We start from the raw sequence: 20097 nt of genomic DNA, 5'->3' as shown, positions 1-20097 counted from the left end.
GAATATTAGGCATAAATACATGAGCTATCATTACACTGTTAATTTATATTAAAATAATAAATCAGGTAGAGAAATGTTTTATTTTAGATGAAGAAAACCCTACCTAGAAGTTACTGCTGTGTTTGTCTTGCATCTTGCTACTACGCTGTGCTCATTGGCACTTGGTTTGGGTTTGCATTAGACAATACATTGCTGTTTAGAGTCAAATATTGCACACTGGGGCTCTAGGAACGGACCAATACGAACTGCCAGCTGGTATCGCAAAAACTTAAGATTTAAAAGACATTAAAAGAAAAGCAACATCTTGGAAGACGTCTGATTTAATGAGATTGCAAAGTATCTCCTTGGCTCGAGGAGGCGGAGATGCATCCGTGCCAAGCCGGCCTTACCTGCCCCCTCCTCACCTGCCGGAGCATCTTGAACTCGAGTGCGGACGGGAAAATAATGCAGATATATGCATCTTCATTTTGGATTTAGTCTACAAAGCAAGGACAAAAACATGCTGCAGTTTATTCGGACTGATCTAGATTTAGATCAATAGATTTAGACCAGATGGTCTGCTGCAGGGGCGGAATTTAGGTTTAGAGCTTTAGGGGTGCTGAGCACCCATGTTTTTTTTTTTTTTTTTTTTTTTATCTCTCCCTCTTCACCTTCAAACACATGCAAACATCTTTTAGTCATTAAAAATATCCACCAATTATCTGCACCACTTATCCACAGCGGGGTCTCGGGGGTGCTGGATCCCATCCCAGGTATCTTCAGGCAGTGGGCAAGGGACACCCTGAACTGGTTGCCAGCCAGTAGCAGGGCACACAGGGACTGACAACTCACTCGTTCATTCACACCTAGGACTGGCCAATGAAATGCATGTTTTTGGGATGTGAGAGGAGACCGGAGTCCCCAAAGGAAACTCACGCAAGCACAGGGAGAACATGCAAACTCCGCACAGGAAGGCTGGTAGCTGGATATCATCCCATGACCTCAGAACTGTGCCACGTACGCGCTAACCACTCAACCGCCATGCTGCCTCATTAAAAATATATATTCAGTAATTTAAATAAGTAACAAATACTAAATTACTTCCCTCCATGTTCTCTAACAAAGGCTGGTGTATTACTAAGAAGATAAGAATTCAGTATCATAAAATCAGTAAAAATTCCTAACCTTTCTTATATAGTTAAGAAAAAGGTGATAATGTGGCAACTGATGAGGAGGAACTACAACATTCACTGTTAAATGTAGTCTCCCTTTCTACCTCTCTCTCTCCTAGCGCTGACATTTAGAATAGAATAGAATATGCCTTTATTGTCATTGTTACAACATGGGATATGCTGTGACAACGAAATTGGACGACTCCAGTTCCACATTTACAGTGAGGATAAGGAAACAAAGACACAAAGGAACAAAGAACTAACTGACTTTGTTGTCCTCGGGGGGGGAGGGTCAAACAAAGTTGCCGGACACAACCGCCCGATTAAAGTCGCCGTCGACGATAAAGCTCCGTTGGGGTAGTGCAAGCTGCTGTTTAGCAGCGGGCAGGAAAATCAGCGCTATGCTAACGTTAGCATCTGGTGAAACTGTTAGCGGTGGAAAGTATACAGCAAACACAAAGACCACAGTTAACTCTCCCGGTACATAGCTAGAAACTCCATATCGAGTGAGCAGTGTGTGTCAATGGTTCCGCTATTATTGTAGCGCGTAGTCTCCAACCCCTGTTTTTACCGGAGTCTTCGTCTCGTTCGAGCCGGTGATGTAATGCGGCGTCGGGAAAGCCAAGACTCCGTGATGGCAAAAAAAAAAGTCCTCCAATTCCGGACGTTGTTGGTGGCGATCCGCAGCTCAATTCACTCATTGTGGACGGATGGATCTGGCGTTGGTTGAACATGCTTGGGAGCGCTGGTCTGTGTGGTCGCCTTCTTAGCTTAGCTCAGCCTTTTCTCCGTCGTTGTCTTTGTCGGCAGGCGGCAAATCTTCCAGGGAGATCCGGTGGTCTCTGTATATCCCTCGGGATGTAGTGGATATTATTGTAAATGCGAAGGGAGTCGAAGGGAAAATAAGAGGGATCAGGGGACACTGAAAAACAAAAGACGAACTGGAGCCCGAGCCGCAGCGTCTACCCAACGCGCCGCCATCTTGACTATTTATATATACACAATAAAATTAGGAGGAGGTTTAGTGTATATCTTCATAGATTTCACCTGAACATTGTTTTTTTTTACAGAAAAAACTGTTAGAATAAAATAGAGCCAACCATTTCAAAGCAGTGGAGTATTTCCTACGCTACGTTGTTTTTTTTTTATTAAATCTAGCCTTTTCATCATATTTAGGCCTATCCTGTCCTTTATTAAGGAAAAGAGAGCTTTAAAATACTATAAATTTGAGGGAGTGCTTGACCACCCCCAAAAACGGACTGTTTACGCCCCTGTTCTGCTGGTTGGTTTGCTTATTTCAAATAACATCTTAGGAAAAGGAGTTGTAAGAAATTGCGGGTCCTGGGTGACGGCTCTTCACTCATTTTGATATATACTTTTGCAAACTCAGCTTTTTAACCAAACCAACACCTCCCACAATTCAGCAGAGGCCATATATGATAGTTCATGTCTTTTGTTTATTATTCAAGGCAAATTCTTTTTTGTGTGTGTGTTTTAAATGGATGATTCTTATTTTACCACAAAGGGGCGCTAAACAATGCAAACTGTCCCTTTAAAATGGGATTTTTTTAACCATTTTCTAGTGAATCCTTGTCGAGTCTGCTGCAAGAAATTGCCCCATTTTATCTTTGAAAAAAAATGTCATTGTTTATTGTTTGTATGCTTTCATACAGGGATCAGACGAGAAACTGACATTCATCCATATCAGTAGGTGGCAGCATATTACTGTTTTTCTCCCTTTTAAACACTATTTCAGTGGGGTGGGTAAACTAAGGCCTGCAGGCCACATGAGGCCTGTCTAAGCTTTTTCATCTAGCCCACCAAACATATTATATATATTGTATATTATATACCAGAGCCATATCCCCCTAGTCACTAGGGATGTGGGAGGAGACCGGAGTCCCCAGAGGAAACTCACGCAAGCACAGGGAGAACATGCAAACTCCGCACAGGAAGGCTGGTAGCTGGATATAATAATAATAATAATAATAATGTCCTTGTATTGTCATTCTGTGTAACAATGTACACAGAACGAAATGTCGATTGCACCTGACCCGTTGTAGCGAGCCGATGCAGCCGCAGCCAACAGAGGGCGCCGCCGACCACTTTTTAAGTCTTAGGAATGACTCGGCCGGGGCGCGAACCACCGACCTCCCAGTCTCAAAGCGGGCGCCTTACCATCTAGGCTACTGAGCTGGTTATCATCCCATGACCTCAGAACTGTGCCACGTACGCGGGCCTAGGGCCTAGTGGGAGGTGGCTAGAGTCAAGAACAGTCTGACTCTTTTTGGGAGATTGATTTAGAGGAGGGGATTCCCAGCCCCCTCGCTCAACCCAACTGATGTTTTGGGAGTCATTAAGTGACCAAACCCCCCAATTCCAACCCCTAAAAACCAGGCGCCAAGCAGGGAGGCAATGAGTACCTGTTATAAGTCTTAGGTATGACTCGGCCGAGGCTTGAACCTGTAACCTCCCAGTCTCGGGGCGGGCGCCCTACCTATTGATTGTACTAATAATGATATTAATAATAATAATTATATCTTCTCCTTAGTGTCTCCCACATTCAAGCAGCTAGCAACATTTATCTTTACTTGGTATTTTTTATCATGTGCTGTATGTATTCTATCAGAATTTAATGAATAAAAAACTAAGATACCCGTATTTCATTTTTGAGTTTTTTTTTAATCCATATTATCAAATGAAGTGCTTTGAAAAATGACTACTTTAATTCAAAGTGTTTTAAAAGCAATTTCAATAAATCGTATAACCTTACTTCAATGCATATGGCTGCTGCTGTCCTCAAAAGACTTCTTTCCATTATTTATCTTTTTATTTTTTTGCCTAAATAAGTTGTGCAAAAATCGTCCCCCCAAAAATGTTTATCTTTTCATAAATGCAGCTTCATTCTTATCTCTATTTTTGGGTGGTCATTCTTTTTATATTTTTACCTGGATCAAATGTGCAAAAAATTTCTACCTTTAAATTCATAAAACAGATGGCATGTACTGCCAGGTACTGGATTCCAAATCATCGTTGGATACAAAAAATAAAATAGATATTTTTCTTTCTCCCAGTCATTTTGCGAAATGCCAAATGCCCTTGACTCAAAATATGTGCCCACCCCTGTCCTAGATAAGAAGTACTTCACTAATGTAATTCATTAATTCAATGCCATAAAGATGTTTTGAGAAGCATTGTCCCTGAGTGCCAAACAAAAAGTTTTTTTTTTCATGTTTTCCTAAAAAAACTATGCTAAAGGATTTGGCACTGTTGATCAGTAATTATCAAGCCCCTGGGAAATATTTCAGTATAATAAACCACCCTCAGATGGCAGGAACGGCATCGATCAGATCTTTGTCCACACATCCAGGATCCCCCACTTCTTCGTGTTGCTTTGCTTCCTCTATCCAGCAATTGAGAGTTTTTGGGAGGCCCCAGAGTGAGTGAAATCATGTGATCACATAACTGCAGACATCTGGCACTGAAACAATCTTGCAAAGTTCATGCAATAAAATGTTATTTTGCGATCAAAGTGCCCATGTGAATATGGACAGCACTATTACTATAGATATCATTTTTGCCGTACCATGTATTCCGTTACTCCCCAAGCCTGCAATTAAGTTTCTTTTGTCTTTTATTAGCATATTTGGTATTGGAGTAATCCAAAAGTCATTGAAAGTAATCCTGTTAAAGTAACCCTACCCAACCCTGCGCAATACATATAAAGATACAGAACTAAACATTTTTGTAGGCCTTCAAAAATTTGTCAAATGGCAAAAATTGGTATTTAGTATTTGAGAGAAACGTCTGACATTGAAAGAGTTAATATCATAATTAGCAGTGAGATGCATCTTAAATATAAATACATTTAGTGGCAAAACACAAAGAACGATTCTACACGATCCCAAACTCATTTTTTTGCAGGACATTTTTTTTGCTGCGCTTTTCTTTTTTTTTTTTTTTCTCTCAGCTGTGTCTGTCACCTCAAACGCCCTCAATGAGGCAGACGGTGAACTGGCGCAATCCCGCCGCCATCCGACAGGGGGCAGTATCGCTCTGCCAGGGGAGCTCCAGAGGGCAACTGAGGTGACGAGTAGCGGAACCGCACACCGGCTTCTCGTTCGCAGTGCCCAAAATCTCTCCGCAACCGCCTCCGGGTAATCGAATCAGCACTTTTAAAGCTCTCCTCTTTTCTTCCCCCAGCCATCTTCATTTATTTATGATTTCTTTAAAGGAGCTTGTTACATCTGTCTGTCTCAGTGAGGTAGAAAGGTAATTGACATCTTTAAACACGTATAATTAAATCGTGTTGATTAGAATCACTAAATGTTATGTAAGAAAGGAATAATGTGTTTATTTTTGTTTGTGTTTCATTGCAGGTAAAGGTGGAAAATGCTTAAAAACAGAAGAAGAATGTCACCTGGCTAAATAGAAACGGAGAAATGGATACAGTATAAGGAAGACTTCCAAACTTTTGTCCTTGACGGAAATGACGTCATTCCGTGTAACATGTAGCTCAGCATGGCGGCCAATACGGAAAACAGGTGTGTTGTTTCTTTCTGCTTTTCTTGATATTCTCAAACATTTTATATATCACAGTTTCTAGAGATGGAAAATGTTTTGGGGGATCTTACACTTCTGTTCCGTAGGAATACGTCACAACGGGAACATTAAAACATTTTCAATGCCGTGTTTAGATTTTTTCAAAATGGCTGACAATTATTTTAAAAAATAATAATGACTTATATAATGAAAATGAGTTTGTAATGATGCTATTACTCCTGACTACATGGCAACAAAAACTGATTAAATATATATATATTTTTTTTTAAATAGCTTTTCAATAAAACAAAATGGCTAAACAATTAATAAATGAATCAATTCTTAATCACTAGGAACAGGTAGATCAGGGCTGCTCATTAAGTAGATCGCGATCTACTGGTAGATCACTGAGGTAGGGCTGGTAGATCACAGGATAGTGTATTCAGTGGGATACACTGCCATCTAGTGGTCGAATGCAGCATGGGAGCATGAATGTCAAAATTCTCATGCTGCAGTAAGTTATGTCGATGAAAGGTGTAATTTATTACAATTACAAATGTTTTAAATGTTGACTTTCTTACTTATGATTTAATAAGTACTTATTGATGAAAAGTTTAAATAAAATACAATATTTACATTTATGGAATGCAAAATGCCCAAACTGCCTTACAAATCAATAAAGGACAGATTATGTGTTTGTCACCATTTAAGTGTATGTTGGAATTTTGATTAATAACCAGAAATGTAAGTACTGTATTAGCCTAGATTGAGTACAGGGTATTTATTCTTTCACGATTAATCAATCTGCACTACAGCAATCAAAAAAACACTTTCAAGAAAAATAAGACCACAGTAACAAATTGGAGTATTCCAAATTGTTTTTAATGTTGGTTTTTTTACTCATGATGTAATACGTATTGAGTGATAGAGTTGAAATCAAATACAATATATACATTTATATATTTTCATAATGTATGACACCAGGGTTTTCTCACAATGTCTTTAAAATCAATAAAGGAAAAATAATGTGTTAGTCGCTTTTTAAGTATATATTGGAATTTTGATTATTAACCAGAAATGTAAGTACTGTATTTGCCTAGATTGAGTACAGCATATTTGATCTTTCCCGATCTGCACTACAGTGTTTTATTTCTCGCAAGAGTAGCACTGGACAAAAACATTGGCAACTGGAAATGGACTGCAGTAACACATTGGAGAACTTCAAAGGTGTAATTTATTACAACTATAAATGTTTTTCATGTAGATTTTTAATTGACTTATGATTTAATGAGTATAGGAAGATGAAGAGTTTCATATTAAATACAATATATACATTTATTTATTTTCAAATTGTATGACAATGGCGTTATCTACAAAATGCCCTGCAAATCATCCATCCATCCATTATCTGCACCACTTATCCTCAGTAGGGTCGCGGGGGTGCTGGAGCCCATCCCAGCTATCCTCGGGGAGTGCGCAAAGGACACCTTGAACTGTTCAACAGCCAATCACAGGGCACACGGAGACAGACAACTCACTTGCTCATTCACACCTAGGGACAATTTTGACCGGCCAATTAACCTGACATGCATGTTTTTGGAATGTGAGAAGAAACCGGAGTTCCTGCAAGCATGGGGAGAACATGCAAACTCCACACAGGATCGATCTGCAGTACATCATTTTTTAAAATTTCTTTACTCGCAAGAGTAGCATTGAATAAAAACTATGGCGACGGAAACTACCACTAGATGCCGTTAAAGCTCATCCGAAAGGGTGATCTTTAAATTAAATCATTACAGTATTCATATCAATTTGCTTGAAAAAAAGACAATTCATATATTTTTCATTTTTAAAAAAAGTCACTAAGATGTATTATTCAATAATAAAATAAAGCACAAATTCTAATTATTTCAGCTTAAATACATCCTTGTTATGTTCTCCCCGTGCTTGCATGGGTTTTCTCCAGGCACTCCAGTTTCCTCCCACATTCCAAAAACATGCATGTCAGGTTAACATATTGTGACAACGAAATTGGGCATGACACTCCAGGTTCACACATTCACAGTGAGGTAAAAAAGCCAAGAAGATAAAGGAACAGAGAAGATAAGGTTATAAAACAAGGAGGATAAGGTTATAGTTATAATTTACACAAGAAATGTCGCCATGTAGGATGTTACATACAGTTTGGTATCGTAATACAGTTTGGTATCGTAAGGGTTTGCGCAATTATACATTTGGTGCAAAAATAGTCATCATACACATAGTCCCTTTAAGAAACAATCAACAGCTACAAGTTATAGACTGGAAAAAGATGCATTAGTTCTTTCGGAAATTCACGTCGGACAGTAAGATGGAATATTTGCAACACAAGACGGCCTCAGTTCTTGTGTTTAACACGAAGCACTGGCGCGTTGCGCAAGAATCAAGTTCGTATGGTACAAAATGTCCAGCCTGCCGCGCTTAATGACTATACGGCATGCTCACCTCCCACATGCAAGCTGTTTTTCAGACTGGTCCCTTTGGGTTCGTGTCCCCGCATTCTTCTGCCCTGCCCGTATGTTTTGTACATGGTCCGTCCTCGAACCTTTGTATATTTTTGGACGGATCCGCATTAAGGATCGACCGATATGGGTTTTTCAGGGCCGATATCGAGTATTAGTAGCTAATAGAATAGAATAGAACATACCTTTTATTATCATTGTTACAAAATGGATTGAACATATTGTGACAACAAAATTGGACGTGGCACTCCAGTTTCACATTTTAAAATAAAATATGGCTGGTAAATAAATTCATCTAACAAACAATTTATTGACCAATTGAATTAAAGAGCCGAGTTTATTCTTTTCAAAACTCGTCTTGCCTTTTTGGAGCACCACATACGTTTTGGGATCATTTTGTCAGATGAAAAACCTGGTTTAGTCATTCTGAAGGGTGGCTACACACACTTGAATTCTTTTTACTGTTTTTGATAGTTCAATATACTTTAATCAAGACACTCTTGGATTTATGGATTTTTCTTTAACTAATCATGAAATGAAAATGAAATGATCTGCATTTATATAGCGCTTTTCAAGTCAATGAAGGCTTCCCAAGGCGCTTTACAATGTGCTTCACATTTCCCAATAGCGGCCGTGCAGCCATGTAAGGCGCGAACCTGCTTATTGGGGGCATTAGGGGTTCAGTGTCTTACCCAAGGACACTCCGACATGTCTACTAGAGAAGCCTGAATAGAACACAAAACAATAATAAGAAAATAAAACATGGGCAACTAGAAGTTGAGAACTTAAACTGGCACCATTTGGATGGACAACAATGTTGACTTGATTATTACGTTGTTGTGTTTTGATAGAATTCCCCCTTTAACGTCACACCAATACCTAGCAACCACGAGATGTTCTGCGTCGATGAAGATGATGGGCCAGTCTTTATGTCCTCAGCTGTAAAGCGATGAGAAATCCTAGTAGGCCTGGTACGAGGACCACCGGAAGCAGGGTGTTGAGGCAGATGTTGACTGGCAGGGTTCTCTGGCTGCTTGTTGAGCTGAGACCGGCCAGGATTTGTATCCAGTACTTCTTGTCAGGATATGCCCTCTTTGCTTGTTGCGGGCCAAATTCAGACTGCCTTTGCTAGTTGATACGTGTACAGCTCCGGGTTCCGGTCTCCCAGGAGGGGCGGACCCCCTGTGGTGGAGTTGTGACGGCAACCTTTGAGGTGCAAATGAAGCCAACGCCCCCATCCCAACCTCACATTCCAGCAGTATCAGTCAGATAACATATCTATGTGATTAACTTCAAACACAGCATTCACGTCACATGTTTTGACATTGTTTGATCATTTTCTGACATTGCAAAACGAGATTCTGACCAAACGTTGAATACTCTACAAGGCCGATAACCGATATTTGGAGCCGATATTCGTTTGCTGTACAAGCTTGAAAATTTGGTTCGAGAATTTTTTAATAATGTGAATAGACTCAACTAATATTTGTTATGACTTCAAATAAAAATGTCATAGCATAATACAGTAAAAAATGTAATTTCAACACAACTAACATGTCTTTCACTTAAACCAAAAACTAACAGTGCATGTAATGAAATTGGGCTTAGCAGCAACTCGTTTAAAGGGTACCCCGGATTTTTTTTTAAACAATACATTTATAAAATGTCGATACAACCAACATGACATGTATTAAATTCAGGACATCACTCAAACCCCTCATGAAATGGAAAATTTCAATGGAGCTCACAAATTGGAACGTATGGACACTCCAAATTGATGAACAAATGTTATGGTAACAGCTAATTACTTAGCCTTTCACTTAGCTTGATTTTTATGCCCTTTATCACAAACATTTATGCTTGATTGAAAAACTAATGTTATTATAATTATATCATATCAGTCCCCACCTGAACGTGCCTCCATAAAACAAGGTAAATTCTGAGGATTCGGATTATTCTATGATTTAAGACCCGTCCCAAAAATGCTAATAATTTCTATAGGTGAATTTCTGATTATTTGGACAATAGATACTTTAAAAAGATCTCAAGAATAATCAATGATTTAAAAAAAATAATAATAATAGAATTATGGATTTTCGAAAAAAATAATAATGTGCGCGACCCTACTGAGGATAAGCGGTGCAGCTGATGAGATGAGATGAGATGAGATAATAATGTTAAAAAATCAGCAAACTGTTTGGTATTGATTAAACACTAAAATTATAATTGTTCTTTGATTTAAGACCCCTCCCAAATAATGTAAATAATTTCTATAGCTGAAATTCTAAGGAATTGAAAAAGTTATACTTAAATATTCCCAAATTATTCTTGATTATTAAAATAGCTATCAATTGGTTCGATCATCGATTAGTTGTTGCTTCCACCTCAACAATTTAAAATATTTTGTTTGTACGATTAAAAAAAACGTAGTATTTTGAGTCACGCTCAATTTTTGCACACTCTGGCTGAAACCAAGAAGTAATCATTTTTAATGAGAGATCCAAACATTTTTAATAATTTGTGAAAATAAATTAAAATCATCTTTTATTTTTATTTTTCCAAATGAACGAAACCAGAAGAATACTTTGTTTCCTAACGTCACTTAATTCTTAAAATGGTAAGCAATTCATTGGATCACTAATAGGTTGTTTCTCCCCCTGCCAACAATTTACTCGCACCAAATATTTTGTGTGTAACGGGGGAAAATAAACACACAAGTTTTTTTGAGTCACGTTCAAACTTTGCGTAATTTGACATTGTTTTCTACTTACTCGACACTCTCGATGACCTTTCAGCCGTTAGCAAATTCAGAAACTTTGCAAACCGGGCGATTTCTTTTCATATTTCGTCCTCTGTTTTATGTCCAAACTTGGATGCCCTTTTGGTCGGGATGTCTGTCTGTGATTTAAGGCCCACGGGACGTCTTTTTGGACTTTGATGCATTCTTTACAAAGCATGTCACTCAGAACCGAAATCTGAAGCCGCCCAAAACGTAGTTACCGTATTTTCCAGAATATGAAGCGCACCTTAAAACCCCAAATTGTCCAGAAATTTGGAGGGTTTTCCTTATTACCCGGTGCGGCTTTTATAAACCTTAGAACGTGGGTACTAATCAAAATGCATTAAGTATTTATAGGTGTGCTACTACACAAGGTTTTACGGTATCACTTCTTTCACAAGGCATTGTACATATAGATATAAAACCGAGAGATTATTGACTCACACGTGAAGAAGTTGAGTGACTGTTTAACCTAGGTGTCGGGAACCTATGGTTTGCGAGCCAGATGTGGCCCTTAATGAGTACATATGGTTCGGAGATAAAACAAAACTTGTGCTAACAGTCAATGTGTTGTTGCTTTAAAAGCCATTAAACCCACATGCAAGGCTAAGTCATTACTAACTAAATTTAGGGTTCAGTCCAGTATGTATGGGACTTAATTTTCTCTACAGTTTACAGTTAAGGTGTCACACCAAAGACCCCGTTTTGGCTGTAAATCACTAAATAATCCTTTATACGGAAGCTCTTTAGACAATGTATGTTTATTGTTGAGACAATTTATGATGAAGAGCCACATAACAATTTTTAAACCCCCAGAAGCTCTTGCAAAAGCACCGAGAGTATTTGATTGAGTGAGCGGTATGAATGGGCATAACCATACTTAGCACGCGGACACTCTCCTTCGCCCAGTGTGGTCTGCACTGAAGGTAAACGCTTTGGTATCCCTGTTTGCAGTATTTTTTGACATTTTTAAAAGAGAACTTTGCTTGCACCTGTCTTTGGAACCAATATTTAGGACAAAAATGACAGTCAAAATGAGCCTTAACACTCTTAATTAACTGCGGGAGGGAGACACTTATTAAATGTTGTATTTATATGGGACACAGCCCTTGGCATTATTATTTTTGGGATTTTATCATCAAATGTCACCCAGTGATATAAAATATGCTGAAGAATAAGATTTTGTCGGGAGAGCTGGTTGAACAGTTTTGTTGAATTTTGTCTTGAAATATATGGTCTTTCTCTTTCCCCTAAAAACATATTAATATTTTGCTTTTATGGATCTTTGAGTCAAAAAGGTTTAACCTATCAAAATGCACAAAAAAATGGTGTGATAATAAGATAACCTCAAATGCCTTTTTGTCATCTGTACCAATGGTGGTTTAGTTGCTTTAGTGTCTGCGCCCTCACCGCAGCAATCCGTGGTTGAGTCCCTTTGCAAAAAAAGATTTAATCAGCAATACTTATCAACTTATTAATCACTGCACAATTATATGCCTTTAAATGTATAAAAAGCACAACAGTTATCACAGTAATTCTTACTAAAGTCTCAATTTAATCCGCTTTATAGTCAGTCCGGTTCGCCTTACGAATGGAGAATATATGACAAACCGCTACGTGTGCTTGAAATCCTTTAAAATGCTTTAATTTTAATCTTGTGTTTAAAAAATATCGACTTTATTGCTCAGATCACCAAATATGATTGCTATTTACTAAAGGCCTAGAAATGAAATGTCTTGATAAATGCACACGGAAGATTAAAAATTGCATATGTCTATCTACCCTGGTCATATCCCTTGAGAGGTGTGACCGACAGCAAGACAAACACATACAAAGACAAAGAAAATAAAGGGAAAAGGTAGCAAAAAACACACACAAACATTTTTGGACCATGGCCAATCGAAATGCCCAAACACCCAAACAAGTTAAGCACCTCGGCACCCAAGTCGGTCATGCTTTCGTCCCTCCAGATGAAACGGGACATGAGAAAGCGGCCATGTCACTCGGGTCAGGGTGACACAACACACACTTCTGTTCAACAGCAGGGCCCGACAGCTTTCACTGGTTTACCCCTGCCGTATCATACAAGTGCCCTGCCCATCCCTTAGATCATGTCTAAACATTCTACTATCCTTTTACAACACCTCCCCACTCATTCCTATCACCAACAAGAGCTCTAGCTTCCACTATATTTAGACCTCTTTCATATATATAAAAATTGCATATGTAGATCGCAGAAATTTAATTTCTTCTTTAAAGGGTACTGGAAAAATTGGCTTCAACGTCCTTATAATGTTCTCTAATTTGGCCATGAAAACTATGTACGAACCCTGTATGTATAAAAAAATATTTGACAAAAGACTTTTTTTTAAGGGTGTGGTTTATAATCCAGTGCGCCTTATAATCCGCAACTTTGTTTACACGGCTTTACGACGATCACGACCACACGCAAAACAAAACAGGCCTCTTGTGCAACGTTGCGGTCGGGGTAGATTTATGAATCCCTCCACAGAGTATTAAACGCTTGCGGTTCTTTCACCCGTTTGCTGTCGTTGTGTTGAGTTCAAATAAATCGCCGCGTTTCCGTGATTGAGTTCACACGTGTCGATAGAAGGAAAGCGCTGTTGTCACGCATGAGGTTGTTATTTCTTCACAGTTCTGTTTGGCCCTGTAAAAAGGATAACACGCATTCCACACTCTTGGCCAACTCTCGTTTTATTTTTTATGAGTTTTGACTTACTAAAAAGCAGAGGTCAGATGACATCACTAAGCCAGAACAGAAACAATGAGGTCGGATAACATCAAACGGATGAGTTTACAAGTTGAATTCCTAATCTTATTCTTGTAAAAGACAAAGGACTGTTTCTGTAACTGTGTACAAAAATCATCAACATTTCATACAGAATAGAATAGAATATACCTTTATTGTCATTGTTCCAAAATGGGTTGAACATATTGTGACAACGAAATTGGACGTGGCACTCCAGTATCACATTTAATAGTGAGGCTAAAAGAAAACAAAGAAGATAAGGGTACAAAGAAGATAAAGGTTATGATTTACACAATATTCACACAGGAAAGTCTGGGCATGTAGGATGTTACATACAGTTTTGGATCGATTAGTGCAACATGCGGGAGTGCAAAAATAGGCAACATTGTGCAAAGTGAGCATAGGCATGAATACAATTTTACATCTGTATGAGGTAGTGTGTTTGCAAGAGTTTCAGTTTTTTGTGCGGTGTGTGTCAAGGGTGGTGATAGCTCTGGAGAAGAAACTATGCAAGACAGCAGTGTTTTTCAACCTTTGTGAGCCAAGGCACCTATATTTTATTGAAAAAAATCTTGCGGTTGCATCTCCGGTAAAAATTTCTCCAAATGAAAGATATATTTCGCTTGACCGCACAGGTACACAAATCTGATAATTTCCCACGGCACAGTAAGACAATTATTTACCCAAACACAGTACTTGAAAAAAACTGCAATACAATAATCCCTAGCCTCTTCGCACTTCGGTTAACACTGGTTCACTGCTTTGCGGATTTTGAATTGAATGGATTTTTTTTTTTGTCATTGATATCAACGTGTCTTGCATTGCGTTCTGCGGCATACTGCAGGCAGCAAATGCAATCGCGGGGGAAGGTTGTATGTGCGTGTATGCTGTGACTCAAACAGCGGAGCGGGCGCACGAGTCGATGTGTTTACCTAAAACAAGGCATGGCGACGGGTTTTAGCGGCTAGTTACATGGAAAAGAAATTTGTCAATTAAATTGGACTCTGAGGAACTTCAGAAGAGCGCAAAAATGGTGATCACCAGTGGGTGCTTCGGGAAGCGACTGAGGCGGTGTCCAGGCAGAAGGCAATAGCGGTACTGCAGGTCCGGCCTATTGCGACTGGGCTACGCAACGACTCACAAGCTACCCCAAACGTGTATTTCACTTACGCCAGATCCATTACCCATGAAATGGATGACCTGGAGCTAGAATCCATGTGAAACTGCTCCATTCGTAATGAATGTCTTTTAATCATCACAAGACTCGAGGATAGGCGATGCTAGCATGCAGCTACGCAGCAAATCTTCAATCCCTTACTAACACTGATAAAAGGCCTCCAATATTGTTGTTCTTTTGTAAAATCACAATAAAGAGCATTCAACTGCTATTCTGTTTTGTGAGATCTGTATTTATCATTTTGTTGCAGTTGTATATTCTCAGTGGGTAGGGACATCATCTCGAGGTAAATTTGACCCTTTGCCTAACCGTGATAACTGAGGGATTACTGTATTCTCTTGGCCCTTTTGCAGTTCAACTTTGCCGTCCTTAGTGCACTGTATTTTAAGCTTGTTACCAGTGCATTAGTCTTTATGACCTAAATCATTAAAAAAAATTTGCTGCTTAGCTACACACTGTATTCATATTTAGAATTTCTTTGAGTATGTGGGTCACTTGTACGCAATAAAGGCTTCTATGAGAGTATATATGGTACTTGAGGCAGCGTCTGAAACTCATGACAAAAAGTCACAGCACAGCAGGGCAGACAACTCTGAAAAGTTGCCTGCCCAGCCTTAAAGTTGCCTGCCCCATTTTTCCCAACTTGAAACACAATAAGACAACTAATCGCAAAAGAAAAAAAAACCTTGTTGCAAAGTATTAAGGATTGATAATCAGAATATACAACAGAACAGCACTTTAAAATTAGGTTTATTATAAATCTACTTATAACATTCATTGCATATATATATATGACATCGCTGTTTTCCATCTGCCATTGGTATGTACCTGTATTTACTCATCTTCATTCATGCGATTTTTGCGTTGCGTTGTCTGCTACAAGCCACGTCAACTCCTCTTTCTACGATGCTTTTAATGTACGTTTACATTTTGTAGTGTCATAAATGTTGTTAGCTTCTTTTGAATCTTTCTTCTGGGGCTGAGGTTTTAGCTTGATTCCTAACCACTTACCCATTTTTCTTGTGTTCTCTGTGCGTCTACTTTGGAAAATGATATGCAAATGCACAACCTTATAACGCTCGGGAGAGTCCTGAAGCACGAAGTTATTCGATGCAGGCTTCTGATTGGCTGCCGAGTATGCAAATTGCCAAACGAACCGAAATTTCCAAACCGGAGAAAGATTTTGAAAACAAAATAAAGCAAACATTTGATTTGAAAAAAAAACCCCGAAAGATTTTTTTTTTTTTTTCGAAAAAGTTGTCGACCACCCGGGCGGAGACGTTTTGTAAGTTGTACGCCCGACGTAACAGATTCACGCACCGGGCGTCCGGGCAGACGTTATTTCAGACACTGCTTGAGGTTGTTTTGGTTTTCCTGGTCATTTTGATTTTTGAAAAAGGTGAATATATTCAACTATCTCTGCATTATTTCGTTGTCACAGCATATCCCATGTTGTAACAATGACAATAAAGGCATATTCTATTCTATTCTATTCTATTATCCCCTTATTTAATGAGTTGGATTGCAGCTTGTCATTAGGGTATAATGGTGGGTCCTGTAGTTAAACCATTCGAGAATCAGTGATATAAATACAATTAAATAAGTAAACAATCAATTACAATTTTTTTTTCATTTCCAATCAATTAATTGTCAATTCGTTCACCATTTAAGTCCGAAAATCTGATAATCATAGGAGGTAAAAATTGGCTCCCTGTAGTTTTACATTTACGAAACTAAAATTGTGGACCCTTTGAGAAAGTCGCAATCCCCCACGCGATTTAATTTGAAAATCCGTCGCAGATAAATCAATTTGTCGCCGCGCTTATGCCCCAGACACAACTTTTACTAAATTTCTCACCGCCTGAACCCGACAGTCAGTAGCTTTCCGATACGATCAGGACATCAGAAATTTAAAGCCTTTCTTGTGTGACATCTGAGGCCGCGTGCACACCGAGAAAGATGTGTTTCGGTGCCGCAGAATTCAAATTAAGACGGTGCAACGAAGCCATCAGCACAACAGCAGGGGTATTGGACCGACATCCACTCTAATTATAAATCAGCCTCTCGCTGCTCGGCTTGCTTAGAGTGCACTCTCTCTTTCTTTCTCTTTCGACCTATCTCTCGCCCACCTCTACCCACAGCCAAATACTTGGGTTCATCCAAGGTAAAGCCGCGCCGGGCACAGTGGGGGATCTGAGATTCCCGAAAAAGTTCCTCGGTACGCATCTTGCGGGAGTTTGGGTCGACCAAAGATGCGTTATCTCCCCTTTAATTACAACCTTTAGAGGTATTTTAAGGCTATTTAATCGCTTCTTAGAGCACAGTAAATCGAATGTTATCGGTGTCTCAGGTTGGGAAAATGTGAGTCTTGTTTGGAGAGAGAATAGTTTGAATGTACTGGATGTACAGCAAAGGTCACTAAACGTTTTGTTAATTATTAGCACGAAGGGCCACCAGTTTGATATATATTTCTAAAACAACTAATCAGGTTATTAGTTCTGTCCTATACTGAACCACTGAGTTATCTCTACTCCCGGATGGAACTAGGCAAACACACTAGATGTTACCTGAAGTGAATAGCTACTTCCTTTTGATTTAACGTGATCTAAAGTAACAACGCTTAGCATTGCACAAGAATAAGAATTAAGAAATAAATATGAAAATACATTTCTCATACATAGTCAATATATATACATAAAAAATATATATATACTTTTTTCTTTTTCGTTTTTACAGTCTTGTCCGCCTGTTAGTCTTTGTTTTAAGGGACCTATAGCATCTGGGAGAGGGCATTAGGTTAAAGAGGTAGTGGATAGTGTCAGAAAAGTCCTCAATAATGTTGCTGGCCAAATCCTCCAGATTGGGCAGAGAAAAACCCATGATTTCCAGGCTGTGTTGATGACTCTCTGTGCCCTCTCAGGAAATATAATCCATACATGCCGACATTTCTTGTGTAAATAACATGTAAATTATAACTATAGCCTTATCCTCCTTGTTTTATAACCTTATCTTCTCTGTTCCTTTATGTTCTTGGCTTTTTACCTCACTGTGAATGTGTGAAACTGGAGTGTCATGCCCAATTTCGTTGTCACAATATGTTAACCCATTTTGTAACAATGACAATAAAGATATATTCTATTCTATTCTATAAAGTACTTAAGTCACATTTTTTAGGTTTCTAGGCAATACCGGAGTCGGTAGTAGATAAAACGGGAATAGAAAATCCAAGTTTCACCTACGGATTACTAAGTACCAAAACAATGGCCGTCAAGTATCGATTACACATGAAAGCTAATCTTTTAAGAAGCGTCCATGACCAGGCAACCACTGCCAGGCTGTCTGCACGAGGAAAAAAAATCCGATATTCTTGGAGTTCCTGCTACTAAGATGGAGGCCCTTCCCCTTTCTGCCCTTCATACATAGGGTGTTCTTATTCATACTCTGGTCCCAGACCTTCATGATTTAACCTGTAAACCAAAATTGTTTTTCCCTTAACTCTTTTTTTGGGACTTTCCATTATATCACTGACGGGTTGTGCTCCACTGACCTCATTAAAAGCACAATTTTAGTGACACTTGCATGCTCAATCGCCCCATATTCTATTCCCTTTTTTCCAACATACGTGATATGCATACACCATCAGGATTTGTGACCTAAATAAATCGGACATTGCGACCTAAGACCTGCTGCGTGTTTGTGTTTGCATGCGGCCATAGCTCTAATCAGGGCCTCCTTCCACTCTTTACATATAGAGCTTTACCATTGATTAATTTCTCTTTCTCATCCTGTGCCGTTGGTATTAACAGGGGGCCCCACGTCATGTTCTTAACCGTTGCATTAGGACGCAATGACCTTTTGGAGCACGAAAAACAGGTCACAATAACCAGTTGTGGTCCACACCTAGGTCTGATCAGATGTTCATAGGGATTCAATGTTTTGAAATGCATGAAGGCTAGATTTATGGACCTCTTTGTTCAATTTCCCCCAAAATGTTGGTTGTCAAAAGGAAGAAAAATGCAAATTACAATAGAATTGTCATGGATAACGTTGTGTACACGGTTAAAGGCTTTACATATGGCACACCAGGACAAAACATCTAATAAGGCTTGAAATGAAGAAAAAAGAATATCCAAGAATATTACGACAGTCCTAATTCACAAGGTTGTGCCTGAATACTGGCCAAGGTAGTAAGGGCATCATAAAATAGTGTAATGAAAAATACATTAAACCTTTGCCACTCTGAGCTCCGTACTTAGCGGGTTTACTGCATTGCAGGATAAAAAATATTCCACCATCCGTTATCCCCGATCACATATTGTTGGGATTGATGGCCATCAGAGTGCTTTTTTGTCGGGCTGGCCAGGTCTTCAGCTGGTATAGCCACCAAAAAGTGAACTGCACTCGTGCAGCCACTATTGATTATATCCTGCATAATGCTGTGAGCAGTGACTGGCAGAGCCCACTTTTGCTAATCTCTCTGGCTCTTTCCTTGCCCTTATTTACTCCTAAATTGAACTGCACTCCTGCAGCCGTGAAAATGTATCCTCAATCCAATATTGCTGCACATGGGGACTGGCAGAATACACTTTTCTTGGGTCTTCATCCCAGCCTGCATAAAATTAAATGCATGGTTCTGGTTGCCCTTCTTTATTACGGGTCTACTATACCTGAGAACAATGGCCAGCGGTGTGTGGTTTTTTGGTTTCGAGACATTAAAGCGCGCCGTTTTTGCCCGCCTAAAACTGAATGCATTGTTTTGGCTGCGATCCATTATTACAAGTTGACTATCGCTGTGGGTGGAGACCAAGAGATCAAATGTGTCATGCGTGAAGGCTTTGTTTCCCCATCTTTTCTGCCTTAAATAAACAGCAACTGTGCGGCTGCGATCATTTATCCCCATTTGACTATTTCTGCAAGCCAGGCCCAGCAGAGAACGCAAGTTAAAAATGGGGGTGCAGGAGTGGCTACGCAATGGATTTTTGCATATCGTGGGAGTTTTTGGTCCCTGTTAACCACAGTGAACGGGGAATTAGAACAGTGCAATGTCCTCTACACTGGGCAGAGAGCAGCCGATGATTTTCTGGTCTGTGGTAATACCCCCCTTTTAAGGTTTCGTGTGTGGTCCTGATTGATGCCTTTCTGCCTGGTCTCTGGAAAGAGATTTTGCTTCTGTTGGA

General features: G+C 39.3%; 1 long non-coding RNA gene across 2 annotated transcripts in view; it reads left to right on the top strand.

Moving 5' to 3' along the window:
• Positions 1 to 5242: 5242 nt before the first annotated feature.
• Positions 5243 to 20097, top strand: part of LOC148352047 (uncharacterized) — a 75005-nt gene continuing 60150 nt past the window's right edge. For both annotated transcript variants that reach the window (XR_015852948.1, XR_015852949.1), the window contains exons 1-2: positions 5243 to 5423; positions 5531 to 5695. This is a non-coding gene — a long non-coding RNA (uncharacterized LOC148352047). The remainder of the gene's footprint in view (positions 5424 to 5530; positions 5696 to 20097) is intronic.

This window comes from Urocampus carinirostris, chromosome 15, assembly GCF_059441175.1.
Source record: "Urocampus carinirostris isolate Australia breed hairy pipefish chromosome 15, RoL_Ucar_1.0, whole genome shotgun sequence".
Taxonomy (NCBI): Eukaryota; Metazoa; Chordata; class Actinopteri; order Syngnathiformes; family Syngnathidae; genus Urocampus; species Urocampus carinirostris.
This window is presented reverse-complemented; position numbering and strand designations above follow the sequence as displayed.